The sequence below is a fragment of the Labeo rohita genome, unplaced genomic scaffold, assembly GCF_022985175.1.
Source record: "Labeo rohita strain BAU-BD-2019 unplaced genomic scaffold, IGBB_LRoh.1.0 scaffold_81, whole genome shotgun sequence".
NCBI classification, from domain to species: Eukaryota; Metazoa; Chordata; class Actinopteri; order Cypriniformes; family Cyprinidae; genus Labeo; species Labeo rohita.
In genome coordinates this window covers 221,298-244,231 of record NW_026129755.1, presented here as the reverse complement: position 1 = coordinate 244,231, position 22,934 = coordinate 221,298, and the positions used below count along the sequence as shown (strand labels likewise).

At 43.1% G+C, this 22,934-nt stretch overlaps 1 long non-coding RNA gene across 1 annotated transcript in view; it reads left to right on the top strand.

The window, feature by feature from the left end:
* LOC127162028 (uncharacterized) overlaps positions 1-13,595 on the top strand; it is a 59,354-nt gene extending 45,759 nt beyond the window's left edge. Inside the window, exon 4 of the long non-coding RNA XR_007827248.1 lies at positions 13,041-13,595. This is a non-coding gene — a long non-coding RNA (uncharacterized LOC127162028). The remainder of the gene's footprint in view (positions 1-13,040) is intronic.
* The last annotated feature ends 9,339 nt before the right edge of the window (positions 13,596-22,934 follow it).

Below are 22,934 nucleotides of genomic sequence, written 5' to 3'. Positions count from 1 at the left end.
CGAGCAGGTGGTCCGGGCCCGCTGCGACCTCGTCAACTTTTGCTTTTTTGTTCCCTACAAAGGTTGGCTGGGGTTTTGGCAGTCAGCTCCGGCGTGTGGGGCTTTCATGAAGTCGAGGATTAGGAAGGACAGATCGGAGGAGGAGGTGCAGACAGTCGGCTCGCATTAAAACAGCTCCTCGTGGCCGATGGCTCCAGTCTCTCGGCCTCTCCGCACGTGGCCTTTGTCCGCACCTAGACTTCCACGGGACCGGGTTGCGTTCAAAGCTCAGCTGGTCGGGTATTGTCCCTCCTCATAAGGGCGAGCAGAGGAAAAAGTGTCAGCCTCAGCTTTTACACACCCTAGGAAAACTCGGGAGAAGAGAAAGGACGGATTAGCCTTAGCTTGCCCGCTCGCACATGTCCAGACCCCCTCAGCTGTTTGAGACATCACTTAAGCCTTGTCAGTCCGAGCGTTTTTGCTGGACACGGGGACGCCCGACGCGCAAAGTCTCACAAGAATGTTGCTGCGTCTCTCTTTCTTTAGAAATCGCGTTATCCCACGTCGAGCGGGAGTCTTCTTTTGATCTGTGTGGCTTTGTGAAGATGCACCCCTTTAATTACTTGATCATCGGGACGTTTCTTCGTCCTGTGGACGAAGAGGCCCAAAGGGCAAGGAGAGAATTCGCTACCAAACGCTTGCACCTGCTGATAGCGTGGTTTGTTCGTACACAGCATGTATGTGTATCCATTATTGTAATGCTCGATTTACCAAATGTTTCTACGAAATCACCAATACACCATGGCTCTACATGATGAATAGGGGTCTTACAGTATGTGATCATATTGGAAAAGTCATGCATCCTTCGTCTGTGTACCTCATTCAAAGTATTTGTGGTTAAAAAGTATATAAATTATTATTGTTTTAAGAAAATGACATTTCGCTAGATACAGGGTTTGTACAAGGTGCATAAAGTGCTTGAAGTACTTGAATTTGACTTTTTGAAATTTACGGCCTGGAAAACCTATGAAAATAACAATACTGAAGAGGTACTTGGAAACTGCTCAAAAATCTATGAAATACTTCACTATAATAATTCAATAATTAAATAAATAATAATTCAATAATAAGAAGTAATTTAATAATTTTGCTTCTTTCAGTTAATGTCATAAGACTAGCGAGCTAAGCGAGTAGTAGTGCTGACAGTGTGGTGTAAACATGGCTGAGGACGCAAAAAACACATGAACTGAATCAATTGAGTGAGTCATTTAAGCCGGAACCGCTCCAGTTGGTTCAAACTCATGACTTCAGTTGTTCAGTTCAAGTGATTCACTAGCAAAAACCAGATCAATTTAAAACAGCTATTTATTTTCGAATTTCGACATTACTTGTAATGATTTTAAAAAGCACGTATAGTGATGGGTGAAACTGAGCTTTTCGAAACTTCAGATCAGTTAAACCATTGTGTCGCAAAATGATTCACCGTTTTGAAGCGCTCCAATCAGATTGTGAATCATTTGATTCAGATCAGAACTTCAGAGTGGGTTTGGGAATCATTTGACTTAGATCGGAACTTTGCGTGTTGTGAATCGTTCGATTTAGATCAGGACTTCGAAGCGGGTTTGCAAATCAGATCAAGTTTTGATCTGTCCTGTCCCGATCTGAAGTGATGGTTCACGAATCATTGTTCATATCAGTACTTCAGAGCGGGTAACGCAGATCATTTGATTCAGTTCAGGACTTCGGATCACGTATCGCCAATAATTTCATTCAGTTTAGGCCTTCAGAGTGGGTTCACAAATCTTTTTTCTGATTTTTTTTTAAATTTTATATTAAACAGTAGAAGACATCAAACATTAGAGCAGTGGAGTTATAAAAACAAAACAAAAAGAAAAAAACCAGTATACACAAATACAAATCCCTTAAGGACATTAACTGTGGTTTTACTATATTAAAAGTGTAGTAACCATGTTTTTTTGTATAACCACAGTTTTACTACAAATACCATGGTTAAACTATGGTTAGTGTAGGAAAACCACGGTTTTAATTCTTTTTCTTTTTAGGTTGACATCATTGCATACTTTGCATGTGCTTTACTTGATTTTTTGACATTTTTTTTTTATTAGCATTTTTATTTATCTGTTTATCTTTTTTTTAAACTTGAAATAGAAGACATTGTTCGATAAGTGAGATCTCTGTGTGAAGTGCTCGAAAATCAATAAAGTAGTGCTAGAGAAGACCTTGAAAGTCCTGGAATTTCATTTTACAGCATCTGTGCAAACGCTGAATCCTGTAGAGCCCTCTGAAGCTGCATTGAAACTGCAGTTTGGACCTTCCACCTGTTGGCTCCCATTTAAGTCCACTATATGGAGAAAAGTCCTGAATTTCTTTGCGAATGAAGACAGAAAGAAGAAGATGTCTTGGAGGGGTTGAGAGGGCTGAGTAAACGATCAGGACATTTTTATTCTGGAAGTGAACTAATCCCTTGAGACCAGCCTGCCTTTGGCAGTGATAGCGGCGCGCGACACCTGACGGGCACGTATTGCAGATGTCCGTCGACCCGGCCCCTTCTATAGAAAGACGTCCTAAAGACTTCACAAAGTGCTCGGTTCAATTGGTCTGCGAGTGGTTTGTAAATAAAACACAGGGTTTAGTGCTGAAGCACGGTTGCTAAAGGTTTAGAATTCGCCCCCGAGTGTTTATTCGTAATAGCTACGCCATGGTTTTATGATCTGTCCTGAGACATGCAGACAAGACCTGGATAAAGGCTAATAGTGTTTATGAAAGCTAAGTGTTTTGGAGCGCTGTGCTCTAAGTGTAGCCAAGGTTTATTTTTCTGACAAGGACTGAGAGTGGCTGACTCCATTCGCAATGATAAACAGGGCAAATTGGAAGCAGACGCTGATGCAGTTGCTCGCTGGCCTGGGGGGGATCTCGTACCGCCTAGACCAGACCTTTGAATCAATTGTTTATGGGTGACATTTGGTCAGATGAATTCCTTGCTGGGACCAAAGCTAAATCATCTCTTTTCGCTGGCCCGTGTTGGAAGAAGCGGAGCGTCCGTGTGGGATTCGAAGACGGAAATACCGTAATCATCTGCGTGAATGTCAAAAGCAAACTGCTGATCCAGCATCGCTAACCGGACCGTCGAAAGACACTTGCGAGGTGCTTCTGGTGCTCGGCCAGCCTCTCGGCACACGGTTCAGCGGTTGGAGGAGTGTCGGGGCTTAATGACTCAAGGTTTTATGTAAGCGCTTCACGAACGGAAAATAGCAGAAGCCCTTCAGGAGGCTTTTAATTAAAGCCATCGCCTCCTGCTCGCTCCTATCTAAGCAAGAGGGGAAAACATGACATCACACGTGGCGGGAAACGGGAGAAAGGGCGAACGAGCGGAAATGGTCGATAGACGCAACCGAGTGCCGGTGGGGGTCAAGTGACCGATTTGACCCCTGGAAACACAAGGTCAGAACAGGGCTGCCTCCTGCTTGACCTTTACGCCCAAAATGTCAATTAAGACGTCTCCGCCAGAAGAAAGAGAAGAGAATATAAATGGCCCTTGTCCGTAACGCTTGCCTCATAATACTAGGATGTTGTTTGTGGTTTCCAGGACATCACTATGCAGATATTAAGTGTTGAGAGTGGTGGAGTGTTAGCATGTTGCTAGGGTGTTCTGGGTGGTCAAAAGTGTCCACCTCGAGGTCTCTCCACTATTTTGCTCTTTATGTGACTCTGGTCCCATCTTAAACTTAGGTCACTGGGATGCTTTTCACTCATTTAAGCACACCTCTTGTCAACAGGTCATATCTTTGTGTCGTTCATGTCTGTAGCACAAACAACTTGGGATGAGTTGTGTGTTGACGTTTAGGCTAATACTTGGGCCCGAGGTTAACCTTATGTAATAAAGTAATAATGGAGCATGCCTTAGCATCTGTGCTGGATAAATGTGACCCTGGAGCACAAAAGCAGTCTTACGTATCACAGGTATATTTGTAGCAGTAGTCAACAATACATTGTATGGGTCAAAATGGTCGATTTTTCTTTTATGCCAAAAATCGTTAGGATATTAAGCAAAGATCAAGATATTTAGTAAATTTCTTTCTGTAAATGTATCAAAACTTAATTTTTGATTAGTAATATGCATTGCTGAGAACTTCATCTGGACAACTTTAAAGGTGATTTTTTTTCAGTGTTTTGATTTTTGACCCTCAGATTCCAGATTTACAAATAGTTGTATCTCAGACAGATACGGTCCTAACAAACCACACATCAGTGGAAAGCGTATTATTCAGCTTTCAGATGAAGTATACATCTCAATTTCAAAAAATTGACCCTCATGACTGGTTTTGTGGTCCAGGGTCACAAATGGCTTTTCTGAGTGTACGTTTTATTTCACGTCGGTAAATTTCCGTAGCTCACTTAGACACTGACTGCATCGCTCAGTTAGTTGGTCTCTCAGGGGTTCTGGGGGAATTTAATTGGTTTACTGAATGGGACTAGATATGCTTGGCTGTGCGTGTCCTTATAGGAGACCCCACTCTGTGAACCTTTAAAACCTTCCCTGTAATTGTCGCTGCCATATGACACGGGCAGTCAAACATTGCGCCTCCTTTGTCGTGAGAACACAAGAATCAGTCCTGAAGAACCCTGAACCATCTGCCCGAGTGACTAAACCCTTACCTGCTGCGCTCTTGTGTGTGTGTGTGTGTCAAAGAAAACAGCCAACCATTTTACAAGTGTTTACACACAGTGGCCCTGCCCTCGCTCTTCTCATTCCCCACCACCCCGCTCTCCTTCAACAGTCCTCCTGTCATCCTTAACGCTCTCTCTTCTGCTTTCTCCCGTTTCCGTAATACCCTCTTCAAAGATACTCCCTCAGCGGTGTCAGGTGGGCTCTGAAAACCCAAATCCGCTGCATTTCAACGCCGTTTCATATCGCCTCACCTACCGACCGTTCGCGGGAGCTCGGAGCGGGGCCGCTCCGTCAACACGGGGGCACGTCTGCCGCCTCCGAGCGGCTACGCCGTCCCTCTTGACCTCGGTCCGGAGCGCTCGGATCGGCGGTATTCCCCTGGACCTGAAAGCATTCACTTCACACCATGAGGCCAGGAACAGCAGCGTAACCCTCCTGGTCTGCTTTAAACCGCAATGGGAACCATGTGCTGGCGTTTTGTGGGATTGGAGCCCACCACGGAAGAAGCTGTTTCCAATCTCAGTAAAACAGCACGCCGCGGCTTGTGCGTCCAGTGCAAGATGTCCTGCGAGATGCCTTTGTTTTCATCATCTTTGTGAAGAAAGACTGTTGTGGCTGTGTTATGTAACCACACCAAGTGTGACCTTTAATGAAAGGAATGGATCCAAACCTGTTTTACTGTTGAACACAAAAGGAGACGTTCAGCAGCATCTTCATGCTCCTCTTTGCCAAATGAAATCGAATGATAATTCATGGTTCCAGAAAGCACGACGTAATATGTGACCCTGGACCGACCACAAAACCAGTCATCCGTTAATGTATGGTTTGTTAGGATAAAACAGTATTTGGTTGAGATACAGCTACACATACTGCTCCTTAAGACTGGTTTTGTGCTCCAGGGTCACATATGAGTTCTTCATATTGAAATCTGAAGACATATGATAACTTTATGTGAGAAACTGACCCAAATTTGATTACGTTTTATTGACTAGTCATCAGGTTTCATTTTCGCGTTACTTGTACATCTGTGAATGCATTCAAGCAATCAGGACGCAAAGGTTCGGCTAACCCTTCAGCGGGTGGTTATCGATGACTGGTGACAATCGCTTGAATTTGGCGTCTCCTGTTGTGATCTCCTGTAGTCTGTCAGTCTGAAGGGTCGCTGTCTTGCTTCCATGTTGTTTAATGTTTGCGCTCGAGCATACAGTCATCTGAAAACGATAGAAGCATGTAAGAGATTACCAGCGGGGCGTTCGACATGCGGCCAACAGGAAACACACTCCAGATGAGGCGGCTTTACTGGCTTAGCCTTTTTTGGTCCAGAACAAACTGCATGGCCAAACCAGTAGTATAAGATTTATGATTGAGAAATAAAAATTATTAAAATGTTTTGTTACAGATTACAACATTATAAGACCACAGACAGCCTCAATGAATTCTGCTCTCACTGTTGTTGCAGTCCAGGATGCCACACGGCATTCCTGCCAACATTTATGACACGAAACACCTGTTCACCAAATCCACCGTAGTGCACAGCACGTAAAGAAGCCAACCGTAGTTTTTTTGTCATGTTCTGTCCTTAACTGAGTATCTAACCAGGTATTTAGCATGTAATAACCGTTTTGGCTATATTCATAACATTGCGGAAACTGTGCTCGGAGCTGCTGAATGGGAGCTGTTAGGTGTGGTAGCGTGAGCTGGCGGTGACGGTGCCTCTCGGCTTCTTTCAGCTGAGGTTGGGCAGGGCTGACAGAGGGCCTCCGGCTCACTTTTCCTTTCCGGCGGTCTGTCATCGACAGGGGTCTTATCGGAGAGACGCCCGCTCACATATCTCGCTCTCGCTATCACCTGCCGAGGGTCACGCCGCGTTCGGAGCTCGCCTCTGTGACCGACCCGTGACCTTCTGACCTTACTGTCGGTCCGCTTATCCTAGCCCACCTTAAATCACATTCGCTCAGTAGAGTGTGCTGGCAACTATTTGCAAACGGTGTATACGAACACGGACGGTAAAAAGCGGACTTTGAGCTGCTTCCTAGATTAGCGAGTAAATGGTAGGTGATTTGGATCAAGCTGATGTTATCGTGTTTGAGCCGCAGGCTGCGAGTGAGTCTCTCTATTGGTTGTTAATCAGAGCGAGTTAATGAAGTCGCCCGCAGGTCTGCGTCTTTGTTTCCAGTGTCTGTGTGTGATTAGCACGCTTCCACCAGCATGTCCTCCTGCACGGCGAGTTCAGCCGGCCTGCAGGAGAGGAGACGACTTCGAGCATCCACCGCCACTAAAGATCAAATCAGGACTGAGTCATAGAGACACACACACACACACACACACACACACCGGAAATCAGGAAATGTGTGACGTGATGCCTGATGATTTGGTGGTTGCAATCATGTACTTTTATTAAAGTCTGACGAAATCCAAGCCGTTCATATTCTAAACTGGTGCTCTGGGACAAAACCCCACATCTGATAAGGCAGGAAATCACATCCTGTTTACTCACAAAATCTGAATAATCGGTTGCTTATGGCTGCCTTTCGGAATTAAAACTGCTATTAGATTATTTGACTGGATTTTTGTGCTCGCAAGTGCTTGTCCATGCAGAAGTTGAGAGAGCATGATCTGAGTGGCTGCTAGAAACCATACAACAAATATGTTTATATTTGTTTCATAATATATTTTCAAAAATGTTTAGGTTTTTAACATGTTTAGGTGCTGTGAGTGATTCAGCTGGCTGAAAGAGCTTTAAGAGACACAGTTAGTGAGGTTAAATGTGGTTTGTGTGGAGCTAGGGATCTATGAAATGTTTTAACATTTGTGGATTCCTTTTTTCCTTTTTATTTTTTCTAGACTTTGTTTTAATGTTTACATTAAAAATATGAATCAAAATGCATGTCTAACTAGTTTAACAGCAATTTATTAAAATCCCTATGAAATACACTACCAGTCAAAAGTTTTTGAACAGTAAGATTTTTGATGTGTTTAAAGAAGTCACTTCTGCTCACCAAACCTGTTTATTTAATCCAAAGTACAGCAAAAACAGTACAATTGTGAAATATTTTTACTATTTAAAATAACTGCTTTCTATTCTAATATATTTTAAAATGCAATTTATTAGTGATTTCAAGGCTGAATTTTCAGCATCATTACTCCAGTCTTCAGTGTCACATGATCCTTCAGAAATCATTCTAATATGCTGATTTGCTGCTCAAAACACATGTAGTATTATTATTATTATTATTATGCTGAAAACAGCTGAGTAGATTTTTTTTCAGGTTTCTTTGAATATAAAGTTCATAAGAACAGCATTTATCTGAAATAGAAATCTTCTGTAACATTATTAATGTCTTTATCATCACTTTTGATCAATTTAAAGCATCCTTACTAAATAAAAGTGTTCATTTATATAATTACATATATATATATATATATATATATACTGACTCCAAGAATGGTATAGTGTATCATTTTACAAAAGTTTTTTTTTTTTTTCCCCAGATAAATGCTAATCTTTGGATCTTTCTATTCATCAAAGAATGCTGAAAAAAATTGTAAAAATTGATGATGATAATAATAATAATAATAATAATAATAAAAGTTTATTGAACATTAGAATGATTTCTGAAGGATCATGTGACACTGATTTTCAGCTTTGATTACAGTAATAAATTACATTTTTAAATATATTCAAATAGAAAGCAGTTATTTTAAATAGTAGAAATAGTTCACAATTTTACTGTTTTTGCTATACTTTGGATCAAATATATGCAGACTTGGTGAGCAGAACTTCTTTAAAAAAAAAAACATTACAAATCTTACTGTTCAAAAACTTTGGCTGGTGGTGTACATTTAATTCTTTCTCTCATTCAGGTTTATTTTTGGCAAATTTGATTTTCCGTTAATTTTCTGGATTCCATTTTAATGGTTTCATTAAATTTCAATAATCAAAAGCATCTGTAATTAATTTTTTTTATTAAAAAAATATATTTCATTATTTTAATTTTTTTAAATATTGTAAGTTTTAATAATAATTTTATTAGTAGTAGTAGTACTATCATTACAGTAAGTAATATATTTCTGTCACATTTTCTTCAAGTTAAACCAAAGTTTCATTTTGACAGGTTGCTGTATATGACAAGACGGTAGTTTTTCTCAAAAGAAATGGTAAAACGCTCATGAAATGACTCACAGCACTTCTAGAGATGATGTTTGAGTTCATGCACTCATAGACTGAAAACACAGCGAGCGTTATGTGCGCTTCAGTATGTGTGTAGTAAATGCATTAACACAGAGACACGCAGAACATGCAGGATTCATATTTAAGTGAATTTTCGTTTTTAATTTTTTATTTAATTTGAAGTATTTTTGCATCTTAATATTGACAGACACTAGTCCATATCATGTTTTGATTGAAGTGTACTGACCTACGTTTGATGGATTCATTCAAATTCCATGAACATTCTGTGTTATACAGTGAAATGCACTACCTGAAACGAACTGGAACAGATGCAGCAGGACACGAGCACTGGAAAGCAGCTCTGGCTTTCTTTTTGTTTATGCGTCTCTTCACAAGAGCCTTATTTTGAACTATTGGACCATCAGAAATGATATGAAATCATTGAAATCGTAGCCTTTGTGGAGCGGGCCCTCGTCCATATGCCTCTGTTCTCGTCGTGTGTTGATGTTCAGCAGGGTGGAGAAGAGATTCAGTGGGAGTTGTGTCATGTCTGACTGACTGTACGAGTGTGTGCGCCTGCCTTTATTTATATATATATATATAGCTCTGGAAGACAGTGTGGTTGTCAAACGTACACTGAGTGGCTAATCATATCTCGAGCACCACCAGCAGCCTTTCATTGATTCAGTTCAAATGAATTCTGAGTAAGATGACAGATATGCATTGATATGTTTGTGTGAAGTGCAGTGTATGGAGCTCAGGACTGTGTGTGTCAGGAGAGTTCATGCATCCCAGAACAATTTGCATATTTTACAGAAACATTAGCAGTGGAATGATGTGATGGTGCAAGTTCTGACACCGTCTGGCTGTGTATGGTTATTCGTGAAGAGCACAACGGTAATAATGCGGCGTAGGATCCTCGCGCTACAGATGTGTGGGAAACGCTGAACTTGAGCTGTTGTGCAACAGCACAGATAGTAAACTGAGTCAGTTCGACGGCAAGCTTACGTGTCCAGACTAGACCCGACGAGCGCTTTAATATAGAATTAAGCGCAGAGCTGGGAACTCGGAATAGTTGGGAGAATCTGATAAGATGTTATGTGCTCTTATGCATCAAAATAATGTCAGCGTTCCAGCAGCCCACTGACCCTAAAAACAGGTGGGGTTTTCTCTGGATTTCTCGCAGCGTAACGTGAGCCAGACGTGTTGTCGGTCGGCGAGGTTAGACGCGTTCGACGCGCGCGTGCAACGCAGTGCTTTCGCGTCGCTCTCGTTGATTTACGTAAGGTGAGCCGCCGCCGCCGCCGTGAGACTCGCAGATATCAGATGGTGAGCGGATATGCTGTGATTGCCCGTGTGTGTGTGGCCCGATGGAGAGCCCGATTATGACGCACACTGATAAAGACGGCAAAAGAAGCAGAAAGGACAGTATTTGATGAGACGGTAGTTGCGTCGGGTGTCGCCGAGGGTCTGGCCGTGAGCTGTGGAGCGAAGTATGTGGACTCGGGGCAGACCGCCAGGAGACAGACGGAGGATCTGATGGACTGATAAGCCCTGGCCCCAGGCAGGCAGGCAGGTTTGAGCCTGGTTCTGCCGTGCGGGTAGAGCTGCAGGCGCGAGGCCCAGACAGGTAGAGGTGGAACGTGACTCCTCGCAGGTCTGCGCAGACACACGCACGGACAGACAGACGGACCCTCGCATGGCGACGCGAGCAAACAGTGATGTCATGCCGGAGGTGTTTTTGTTTGGGGTTGACACCTCAAACACAGTGATGAAGTCACCTCTACCCTCAAACGGTGGGCTGACATCATCAAGAATATCACCGGCACATCCAGCATCGGTCACGCCGGTGGCCGTCGGGTCGTACTGAGGGCCAGTGCTGGACATTCAGACCTTGAGCCAGTTTTGATTGGTCAGGATCAAAAACGTGTCCTTCAGATCAGAGGAAGCCGCTAGTGCACGTCTTGTGTCCATCAGTAATCGACGTCCGCACGTGATCGGATGTGGAACCCTGTGCTTTATCTGCAGCCTCTATCCTTGACGGTTTTCAAACCGCTCTAGGCCGATCTTAATATAATATTATTTATTTAAATGTCTGTCTTCATGATCATACATAGAGAATTATGGCCCTGTGACTTCCAGCATGCGAAAAACGCGGACGGAACCGCAGAATCCAGTCGTTAAAATGCGGAATGTCACGGAATTTGTCAAACTTTGAAAGAATGAATCAAAAGTAGGTCGTTACACCTGAATTAAATCATGATGTGGACTAGTATCTGAATTTTAGGCTGCAAAAACACTATTCAAATATGAATCCGGCCTGTTCTGCCTCTGTACGAATGAATGGCGCAGATGCGCGGTTTCGTTTACCACACACATACACATACGCTTGTGATAACTTCAGCATCTGCCGTCTCTTTAAACGAGGACATAAATACAAGAGCAACATCTCCAGAACTGCTCTAAGAGACACGTCACAAACATTTTACCATTTCTTTTGAGTAAAACTAGCATCGTATCATATACACACAGAAGTTTAAAGGTATCCACCGCAACCCGTCAAAATACAAGTTCGGTTTAACTTGAAGACATTCTGCCAGAAATATACCGCTAACTGTTAAGTATAATGTACTACTACTACCACTACTAAAATTACATTTTATATTTTTTAAGGAATAATCACAATAGTTTTTTTCATGGTTTAATTTTAATAGTAAATCACCTTTGTGTACCAAAACATAAAGTTTGTTCATTTTTCAATAATTAAAAGATCAGTGAAATGAATGGTTATAACCAGAAAAAAATATACACAAAACAATACAATACAGAATTTCTGAGCTATTTTAAGAATAAATTTTAATAAATGAAGTTGTTTTTATGCATTCAAATAATTAGACATGCTACAACACAGCATTTGGTAACAATAAAACATATGGTGAGAAAATAAAACTTTTTATAGGGCCATAAACATGTCATTTTTATTTCACTTTTAATAAAATGATGTGAAATTGTATGCATTTAGTAATTTTAACTAATTAGACATGCTTTTTGATCAATTTCATTTAATCATTAAAAAGAAGTACAGAGTCTAAAAAAATTAAAATGTAAAAAATGGAATTTTAAAAAAAAAAAAGTCAAATGGATTTCAAAGGGCCCTAGAAAATATAAGAGATATAACTAGCCTTTTGTTTTCACTTCTGTTGTCACCAACCTTCTTGTTTTTAACCCCATCAAACTGCACTTACATGACCTTTGACTTTCCAATTTATTCCATATGAATAATAAAATAAATAATAAAATAAAATCCTGCTCTGTCTCTCTCTCTCTCTCTCTATATACACACTCTGTTTTAACTGAACTGGGTTTCGCTGTCTAGAATTATGTTGTTTGAATACACGAAAATAAACACGTCCAATAATGTAATGTGCTCTGTTTTTATGCATTCATTTTATACTAAATGTACTGTAAATGAATCTTCAATACTTCTTAAGATAATCTTAAGAACATCTACGTGTACTCAACTGTGCTATTTTGAGAGACCATGAATATGATCTAAAATGTGCTTTTAACATACTTTCAGTTCAAAGCACACTTTCAAGAAATACGCTGATAAAACTCCTAACATCTTCAACATTGCTCACATTATCACAGTTTATTCATTGTAGTTTAGAAAATGGTAATAAAATATGACAAGAACTCAGAGATAAACTGTGTCAGAACAAACTGATCTTGATAATGTCAGAAAACTTTAATAGAAAGGTGTGTCATGAATTACAATTACAATCAACCAAAAACTCAGACAGCTGTTAGTATGATATAGAGTGACTGATATAGAAATACTCTTAACTGGTGTATTTATAGTGTATAACTTTTACAATTTCATGTAGCGCAAAAAATAAGAATGCACTTCAGATGTATTCGCTGGCATTTTTGGTGCAGTCAAGTACGCTTTATTTCTACCTGGAATAGCACGAACAACACGGAGGAGGTGATTTGATTCCCAGCACATGCTACAGATTTGGTTTGGATGTGGAAGTGTCTGCCAAATAAAGTTCTCATTGTCTGAACTCAGTTTTATCTTTGATTCAGTTCTCTATTTTTATTTGTTATTACGTGGAAGAGGTTTCATGACTCTGAGACTCTTCAAGCTGCAAATATATTATGTGAGTCTGAACATGTTTTTGTTGCTTGTTTTTACAGGTAGCTGCGGATGGTTGTGACAGCTGAATTCTCCACATCACGGACCGGTCAGAGATGCACATTTCATAAGTGGATTTAAAACATCGCAGTGGATTTCAGTTTTGGGACTACTGTACATGTCACAGCGTCTGCTGCTTTTGTTTACTGTGCTTTGACTGCAGATACTGGATTACTGGGACTGTTTTCTGCTTTACGTCATTTGTTTTCTACTGATTGGTCAGTACAGTGTTCCAGTCATGCCAGAATATACAGTACACACAGCTATGATGCTGAAACTAGTCCACTGCGCCCACCCTTTTTTTGACTAAAGTTTATTAACCAGAGACCAGATGTTCTTGCTCTCTAGCTGTGCTTTAATATGGCAGAAATAAATGCTGTGCTATATTGTGAGCAAAGTATATTACGTCTATATATCTAACACAGTCGCCTGTACCCTATTGCTCCCTTCTGATATATAAATATTTTTTTACATACATGGGTGTATAATTGATATAATATTATTTTTAAGATGTCCTGACTTTTTGCTTGAATAAACTAAAGTGGATCGAAGCCAAATCTATCATGTCATGACGTTGAAAACTGTGAACCGAGTTGTAGTTAATCAAAACGCAAACGTTTCATGATTATATTTGCTATATATGTGTAAAAGCTTCACACGCAGTTGGAAATTCTCCCAGAAAATGGTTCTCAAGACTATCCACATCTTTACGTACAAACAGCAGCTCAAAACCGGCTCGCAGAGTATAAACATTGACTAATTAGTAATGTTAGTCTTATCTGACATTGACTTACTACAATCAATATGTGTGTGCGGCAGACATCCTGTTTACTCGCTGTCGGCTGCAGATTTATGGAGCTGCATTAACCTTAAAGGAGACACGTCGTATGTGCGCGTGACGCTACCGGTGAGCGCTGACGCCGGCGCTGGCCTTTCTTCCTGGTCGTGCTCCGTACCAGTCGGGTGGAATCGACTTTATCTGTCATTTCTTTTTGCGCAGATTCTGAGGAAAGACTGTCATGAATTGCTCTTGACTGAATTTCAAAGGAACAACCTGACTGCGTCATGAACGAATGCGTCTTATCGGTGAAAACTTGTCGAAACTCGTAGAAAACAATAATTGTGTTTTTTTACAGAAAAACTGCTCGAAGTTCATCAGAAAGAAGGTAATAATAATACAGCCTCCTAAATTCTTCAGCACGGCCTCTCTTTGTAAGATCCAGTGTGTGTTTGCGTATGTGCCAGACAGAGATGGATTACATATTGTGTATCCAGTCAAATCCTATGGATTCCCTCCATGATCATTTCCTATTCAAGTGTCGTTCAACGTCAGCCAGAAGCGGGGCTCAATAACACCCGTCCGCTGAAGTTACGAGCCCAGCGGGGTGCAGCGGGGCAAGAAATATTGTTTGCGGGTTACGTTCGTCGAGGAGGGGAGTCGTTTCGCGAGCGCGCGGGCGGAGGCGGCGTTTCGGCGTGATTTCACCTCCGAAAAGTTCATCAAAGTCTTCCTCTGGCGGCCAGTAAAAGGTCCCGCCGTGGGTTCGGGAACAATGGCCGCGCAGGCCGAGCGCCGATGTTTTGGCAATTAAATTTCATGACATCTTTATGGCGCTATCTCCGCTCAGCACCATTAGCATGACCACAATGCTTCCCCCTTCTCGCTCGCCTTTCTTTTTTTTTCTCTTTTTTTCTCACACGCAGAGAAAATGACCTCTCCGCCAATCTCAATTCACTGCACTTCTATAGCGCTGAATGGACAAACTCAACAAAGGTTGACATCATTTTCTCAGGCTTTGATTGGCCCCCAGCATGCCCCACAATGACATCATGCCCCCTCCCGTCCTCCACCTCCTCCTCTGCTGGATGCTGTATCGTCAGGGTTACGGTGGGCAGGATTTGGCATCGGCCCGTTTGGCTGGTGTTAATGAGTGCGGGCAGAGATGGCGGCGTTTTGTGGTAAACAGTCCTGGGAAACGCGGGGTGACAGCGAGGGAGGGCACATCCGACCCCCGACGCCCCCACACCCCCGCTGCCGCGGGAACTTTCGCGTGAACGCGTTTGCCTCGCGCTCCCTAGCCGGCCGCGAACGTGTAGCGTGAAACTTCTGAGCGGGCGAGTAAATAAATGAAGGCGGCCGTCGGCCAGCGGACGGGGGGTTGGTGCGTGTCTCTCGGAGGATATGAAGTGATTAAAGGAGCTGTGTGTTGGGAGAAGCCTGCTGTGATGAATTTTTCCTGAATTAATTACAGAAGCTTGTGCCAAAGGGGATTTTCTCAGTCCTCCAGCACCACCTCCCTGTGTTTCTTTGTTTCCTCATGACTCCGTCCAATCGCGTGACAGGAATTAAATCCCTAAGTCACACCCGTAAATCTCCAGCCCTCGCTCGACTCCCTTTTCAGCGAGGTCTTTTTTCTGCCTTGCCATTTAGGAATGGTTCGTCCAAATATGAAAAAGCTGTCATCATGTGCTCATTCTGTATGACTAGCTTTCGCTAGAGCAGAGGAACTTCTTAAAAGTAGCACGAAAGTAGTCCGTATGACTTCTGAAGCTTTATGAAAGCTTTCCCTGAAATCTGTCCTTCTGCAGCTCTCTGATTCACAGAGGGTGCCGTGCCTACCGGATGCCAAACGTTGTCGGTCTCTACATGTGTTGTAATCGATTACAGTGCACCAGCGTGGGATAAAGGACGATGTTTGAGTGTTTGAAAGGATAACAACTCGGGTTTTGGCAGTTGAAACTGATTCAGTGTGATAAAGGGTGCTGGTTAATCACTTTACACCGCTTGCGTAAGGAGACCTTGATTATGAGCTGTTTGTCTCGCTGTCAGAAGCGTGTGACGTCAATGTCTAAGTTCTCTGGGTTTTTCTCTGCTGCAATAGCCTTCCAGGCCTTCAGAGGCTCTGCTGGCCAAATCCGTGGGTTTTCCAGCTGGGGACCTCTGACCTTGCGCAACGAAATGTATTTTTCTCATTGGTGGAGCTCCAAAACCCCAACAGCCTCGTAGGTACAAGTATCACACACATACAAATGGCCATTTCCCCTTGGAGGAGCCGTTAATGAGAATAATTTGAGGCTGAAGCTTAAACGGGGGCCCGGTGCCAAACCCCGCCGCATGTGAATGCTCGCACAGCACGCTTTAAGCTCCATCCAAACCATTTCCTCAAAACGCTCCTGCCTCCCAAAGAATGACAGCAGCATAGAAAAAACTCCACAATTACTCCTCGGCCGCTGGCGCGGCCCCAGCGCGAGCTGAAGCTTTATGTACGTGTTCCTGTGACCTCACAGATATGCCCAGAGACGGGCTGTTGAAGACGTTCCACCATTCATTACCAGTTTCCCGTCTTTCATCCGATACCTGAACCGAGGACGCGGGACACCTTGGACGCATCTCACGGTGCCACTGTGACGGATGTTCAGCCAGGGCTCTTTTCACATGAGTATGCTCCAGTGATTTATTCCTTTTAAAAGGCTTATTAAGTGGACTTATTACTAACGCCCAGGGCAGACGTTAGCCAAGGCTTCCCGCTCGTCAGCAGAGCGTCGATCTCCGTGTCGCTGTGTGGCTCTGGGCGTTTGGCAGCGCGGGATGCGGGCGTTGGGCTGGGCCGCTGCGGGCGGAGGCCTGCCAGTTTGGATGGGCCGCACATGTATCGGTTACTGCTGGCTGGTGGAGGGTGTGTGGGTGTACGGGAATATGAACCACACCGCTGAGCTGGATCGCTCTCTCTGCGAGCATGAGAAAACTTTCCAAAGCAGTCCCTCAATCTGCTGACCTTTAATAGAATTCTCTTGCTTTGTCACTGTGGATGTCAAATATCATTTCTTCATAAAACAGATGCCGTTGGCAGCGCTGAACTTTCCCGTCTGGCTAAAACACTTGGATTTAGGAGCAGCTATGACGTGAAACTGCTGCTGTTTTAGTTAAAGTGATGGCACTTCACGAAGTTTGACTGAAACCGCTGTGCATCAGGTTCCTGAAAAAAAAAAAAAAAAAAAAAAAAAGACCAACTGAGGGAACATATAGATGACGTGCTGACTGACATGGATGCCTGGTCATTTATTACATCATTCCTCAAAGCGAAGCAGCAAAAACCTGCCAGAAGAGATGTGTTTGAGTTGGATATATCTGTTGAATATTCAGCTCATCCCATGCTTTCTGTTTCTTTCTCATTCACAGCGAGGGAGGGGGGATAGGGACGGGTGGGGGGAGATGCGGTGCGGCGGCCAGCGGCTAGACTGACATCCATGGGAATCTGGAATTCCATTCAGCGGTAATTATCTCCATCAATACAGCGAGCAGGGGAGGGGGAGCTTTGAGAGGACCAATCGAGGCAAGGGAAACTTGGAAGACAGAGGAACTGAAACCTTAAATCTGGGTGCTCAAACTCAGAGATGGCACTACCGTTTGGTGCCGTTAGGAGCACAGGCACTATCCACGATTATTGAGAGCACATCTGCGATTGGCTAATAGTAGAGCCACATAAGCTCGGTACAAATCCTTTATCACGCTACACCTGGCACGGTGACATGCCAGGGAGCCCCCATCGGTTAAAATCAGGTTCACTTTTGGGGTCCCCTCTCCACAATCCAGTCCATTCCCCCCAATGCCTGGTCCCAGTTGCCCTCCAAATTTTTCAGGATTTCATGATTTAAATTTCCATGTTTCTTTGTATCCTCTTTTATCTGCTTGTCCAATCAAAGAAGATTCCAAATATTCTGAGACTATTTAAATTGAAACCATTTACTGATCCACTTTTATTACTAAAGTTCTTTTGGAACTAAAGGTGGTTCCGTAGGTCCATTCCCCAAAGAACCTTTCAGTGAACAGTTCATAAAAGGAGAGCTTTTCTGTGTGTTTGTGCTTTTAGATGGCAGGAAGATTGTTGGGTAAAGAGGGGGGAGCAGGATTGTCAATCGACCCTGGGTCGGCCAGAGGCGCAGTTGCGCTATATGTCAGTGTGTTAACCACTAGGCTATAGGCACTGACAGGGCCACTCTTCCTACCTTTTTCCATTTTAAAGAACATTTTGTGGTTCCATGGCTGTTAATGGTTGCCAAATAAAGAACCTTTATTTATTTGGAGTGTACCTGTGGTTTTGCCCCGTTGTCTAAGAAAGAGCTTCTTTTGGGAGGTGAATGAACGATTGTGTCATATGTCACTTCGAATGTGTCATACAACCAGCAGATTATCTCATAGCGCATGCAATATTTTGCAATTTTATAAGAGTGTTCTGACTCATCCTTGCATTCTTTACTGTAGATTAGAAAGGTGGTTTCACTCCATTCAGGTGTGGTTTGTCAGGGCCGCTGTGATAAAGTATCTAACATAACCTCCGTCTGCTTGAGATACAAACCAATTCGCCTGAGCTGCAGGCTGGAGCTGAATGAATGAGCGAGGCCATGCATGAGGGGTTGTTTTTAGTGTGCATGCTGGTATCTGACAGATGCTATCAGACCGGTCATGTTTTTAAGTGAACGGATTACGCGGCGAGGCGCATGCACCGAGGCTGGCGTACGTGTCAGGCCAGCAGTTTCAGGTCTGTTCGGCGCTTCTAAAGGAGCCGCCGGTCGTGGGGAACTGTCTGACCTACTGCCCCCGGGACGCTCTCGGGTCTTTTTTACAGGCAGCACTTGAATTTCATCAGGCGGTGTGGTGGGCTGACGGGGAGGTGAGGAAACCATCTATCAAACAGGGACAGCTAGGTGACACGCTAGCCAGGTTAAGGACAACGGTGGCTGTGCTCCGCTTCTCTTCTCCGGGGGTCGTGGGGACGCTCTCCGGCTCCCACGGTAGCTCCCCGCGCCCTGATAAACGGTGTCATGGTCGGCCAGCGGGTCGATAGCCATCCTCTTATCTGGGTGAGCAGCGGTCATGTTTGCAGATGGTGATGGAGGCCTGATTGAGCTGTTTTTCCCTCTTTTTCACACATATTGAGCTGAGCCGTCGGGTCACGCACTCGAGGAAAAGCATGCGCTAATGGCTCGGCGCTACGCCCTGTGTTTTTAGCCATGTTTACACACACAGGAATGTTGACGGTCAAGTCATGGTCAGATGCTGGAAGTGCCCATTAAACTTTTAGCCCTGATAGATGAAACATCGACAAGTGACACATATGTATTTGTTATTAGAGCCCAAAATTCAAAATCAAGAAATGGAACGCAAATGAAACTCAGTGAAACTTTTCCTGCATTTTTCAATGCATTCTTACATGTTAGCTGAGTTTTTTTCATGGTAGTCAACCATTCCTGCTCTGCACACACTGGGCTTCTCTCACATAACATCATGAGGTGCATTCTGGGAAGGTCTTTAAACCATATTTATGGAATTTCTAGACATGCTGTCTACTTGTTGGCTGTTTTTCTTTCTCTATGCACTTCAACACATCCACTCCAAACATTTTGGGAAGAATTTCATAGGTAGGCACAATTTATATGGGTCTAAAAGCCAGTTACAAACATGTAAGCTAAAGAAGTGGATGAATCAGATTGTTGAGTCATCACACAGGTTTTGCTCATAAATACAGTAAGTGAATGAGACCTGTTCTCATACTAATGTAATTATATCCAGTTATTGGTAACACTAGTTTAGGGACCAGTTCTCACTATTAACTAGTTGCTTATTAGCATGTGTATTACTATTAGTATTAGTATTCCAGAAGCACATATAAATGTCTGGTTCTGCATGACCATATTTTAGATCCCTTAATCCACCCCATACCTAAACTTGACCAAGCAGCGAATTGGGAGTTTATTGAGGAAAAAGTCATAATTAATAGTTAATAGTGAGAATTAGTCCCCAAACTGATGTGTGACCCACTTATTTCAGTAATAATCTTGACATGTCCAAAATCTCTGCGTACCGCTGTGCATCCTGCCTTGTGCTTTCAGATCCGTCCCGATTTGATGTTTAATCTGGGAGCGCAGGCTGATTAAAATAATGACGACTAAGGGATTTTTCTCTCTCTGCTCATGTTCAAAGACATCTTTGTCCTTCAGTGCAACCTACTTGAAATTGCGCCCAGAAAGTTGATGCTGCCCGATTGTTATCAGCAGGCCCTAAAATCACCCTGTTTATATCCTCTCTCTTGTAATCTAAACCACTTGCTTCTTATTAGAAATCTGAGATATGCTGCATGTTTCATCATCTTTATTCTGCTCTTTGTTTTTAGTCTCATCTCCTCTCTGTGTAAAAAATAAATTCCACCTCATATTAAATGAAATGAGAATGACAGCTTGAAACGGATATTGCTCCTCTGACAGCTCATTATGAAGATGGGCAGGTCTGGAACACAATGAATGGCTCTGTGCCACTGCCTATCTAGCCTACCCTGTTATTTAGCTCTCTCATGTGTGTGTGTGTGTGTGTGTGTGTGTATACATGCATATATATGTATTTGTGTGTTGTGTGTGTGTGTGTATTATGTGCTTATGTATAATTAATTGAAGCTGTTTTGGCCTCAGAACAGATCCTGAAATACAGGAAGGAAACACATCCTCTCTGTAGTGACAGTTCAAAGAGAAATGAAAGTGAGATGTGAAAAAGTGAAATGTTACTGTATGCTAATTTTATACATACACTAAAACAAGTGGGTGTTCATATTTCTGGATCATTATGATTCTGTTTCAACTCTCTTTCATTTCGACGTCCTTTCTGTCATTCTCAACAGTCTGAAAACTTTGTCGTGGGAAAAGAAAATCACAGTGCTTGTTTTTTCTTGGCACAAAGCAGCATATAATGATGTTTGCTGACTAGTTGCAAACAAATTTTGAAGAAAACATTTTACATTTTGCTCTGGTTTTCTTTTAAGAAATCATAATGGCACGTACAGTAGCGTTTAGAGCATTACGAGTAAAATGCCTCTTTGCGCTGAACCTACAAAAGCACCATGGGAATGGATTCTGGCCCAGACACAATTTCCACCCATTGCCTAAGAGATCCATTCATATGGGTAACTGGCCCTAGAGGGGAGACAAATCTGTGTGTGAAATTAGATTTTTTACAAATGTGCCACTTTCGTGGAATATAACCCGAGTAGACTAATTTCGCTAAACTCAACATTATGAATCATTTTTTTAACCCGCTCCATTAGAGTCCATTAACATAACGTGAGTTCTGTGAGTCTCTGAGCCTCGCTGGACACGACTCAGCAAATCCATTTGCTAAAATAACAGTATAATTGCACTAACCTGCTCTCCAGAGATTATTTCCTCTGCGCAGACACAAATATTCACTTAATATAGGCAGTTTGATTTGGAGGGGGAGATGCATTGCTGTGGATATTATCCAGACGTGTGGCGTTGAATGGCAGAGGTGTGTCCTCACAGATGTGCGCTACATGACGCAAACTAAGTAGCCAGGAAGTTCGCGGGCGCGTGGAGTGGCGTGCCAGTTGGGATCGACAAAATGGTTCTCCATAATAAAGATTTAATTCACTCAGAAGACAGCCGCTATGAATATGAATGTGTTTTTTTAGCTGTCTGTATGCAGAGACATGTTCCGATCAGAGGGGGCTGCAGGGACACATTAAATTGGGACGTTAAGTGGTGAAGGAGAGTGGGTGGCTTGCAGTGACTGAGTTTGACAGCCTGCGTGATTTTCCATAGAGCGGGACCAGGCCCGACTTCTGGGTTTGTGGGACCCTCTGTGATATAAGAAAATAAGCCCCATCGGTGTAAAAATTGAACAGAACAGAACGTCAATAGCACTGCTAGCACATGATTCTTTTAGTCATCTTATGTCAGTATTGAACGGTGTATTTTGAGCATTAAATGTTCATTTAAACTCATTTAAACCCCTCTTGTGGAAATGAGCAAATCAGATTGGTCCCGCTTGCTCCGTTTAAATGGGATGGTTTAGTTGTGTCAAAATACTGTGCTCACTTCCTAGATCCTTGCGTTGGAAGGGGCATGTTGGGTCTAATACTGTGCAATCCCTAAACCAGTGGTGTCCATTTTTTCTCCTGGAGGGACACTGTCCTGCAGAATTTAGCTCCAACCCCAATTAAACACACATGAACCAGCTAATCAAGCTCTTCAGGGCTGATAGAAAAAATCCAAACAAGTGTGCTAGAGCAGATTGGAGCTAAACTTTGCAGGATATTGGCCCACCGGGAGCAGGTTTGGACACCCCTGACCTATAAGATGGTCCAGACCTGAATGGGACTGCTCACATGGTCTCTTGAGAATGGACTACTCCAAACTCTTTCCTGGAGGGCACTGTCCTGCAGAGTTTAGCTCCTACCCTAATTAAACTCACTTGAACCAGCTAATCAAGCTCTTCAGGATTACTAGAAACTTCCAGGCAAGTGTGCTGGGACAGGTGGGAGCTAAACTAGGGATATTGGCCCACCGGGAGCAGATTTGGACACCCCTGACCTATAAGATGGTCCAGACCTGAATGAGACTGCACATATAGCCTACATACATACATTGGGACGCAGGGATAGCCTCTGGAGAATGGACTTTCCTGGAGGGCCACTGTCCCGCAGAGTTTAGCTCCAACCATAATTAAATACACCTGAACCAACTAATCTAGGTCAGCAGACTCACTAGAAACCTCCAGGCCAGTGGTTCCCAATCCTGATTCTGGAGAAACCCCCATCACTGCACATTTTAGATGTCTTCCTAATCAAACACTCCTGATTTAGATCATCAGTAGAGGCTCCAAGACAGGGCTGCCCAAACTCTGCCCTGGAGAGTCCTGCAGAGGTTAGCTCCAACCCCAATTGGACACATCTGAACCAGCTAATCAAGCTCTTACTAGGCCAGGAATAGGCAACGTCGATCCTGGAGTGCAGATGACCTGTTCCAGCTCTAATCAAACACACCTGAACAAGCTAATCAAGATCTTCAGGATTACTAGAGCTATAGGCAGGTGAGGTTTTATTTCAGGG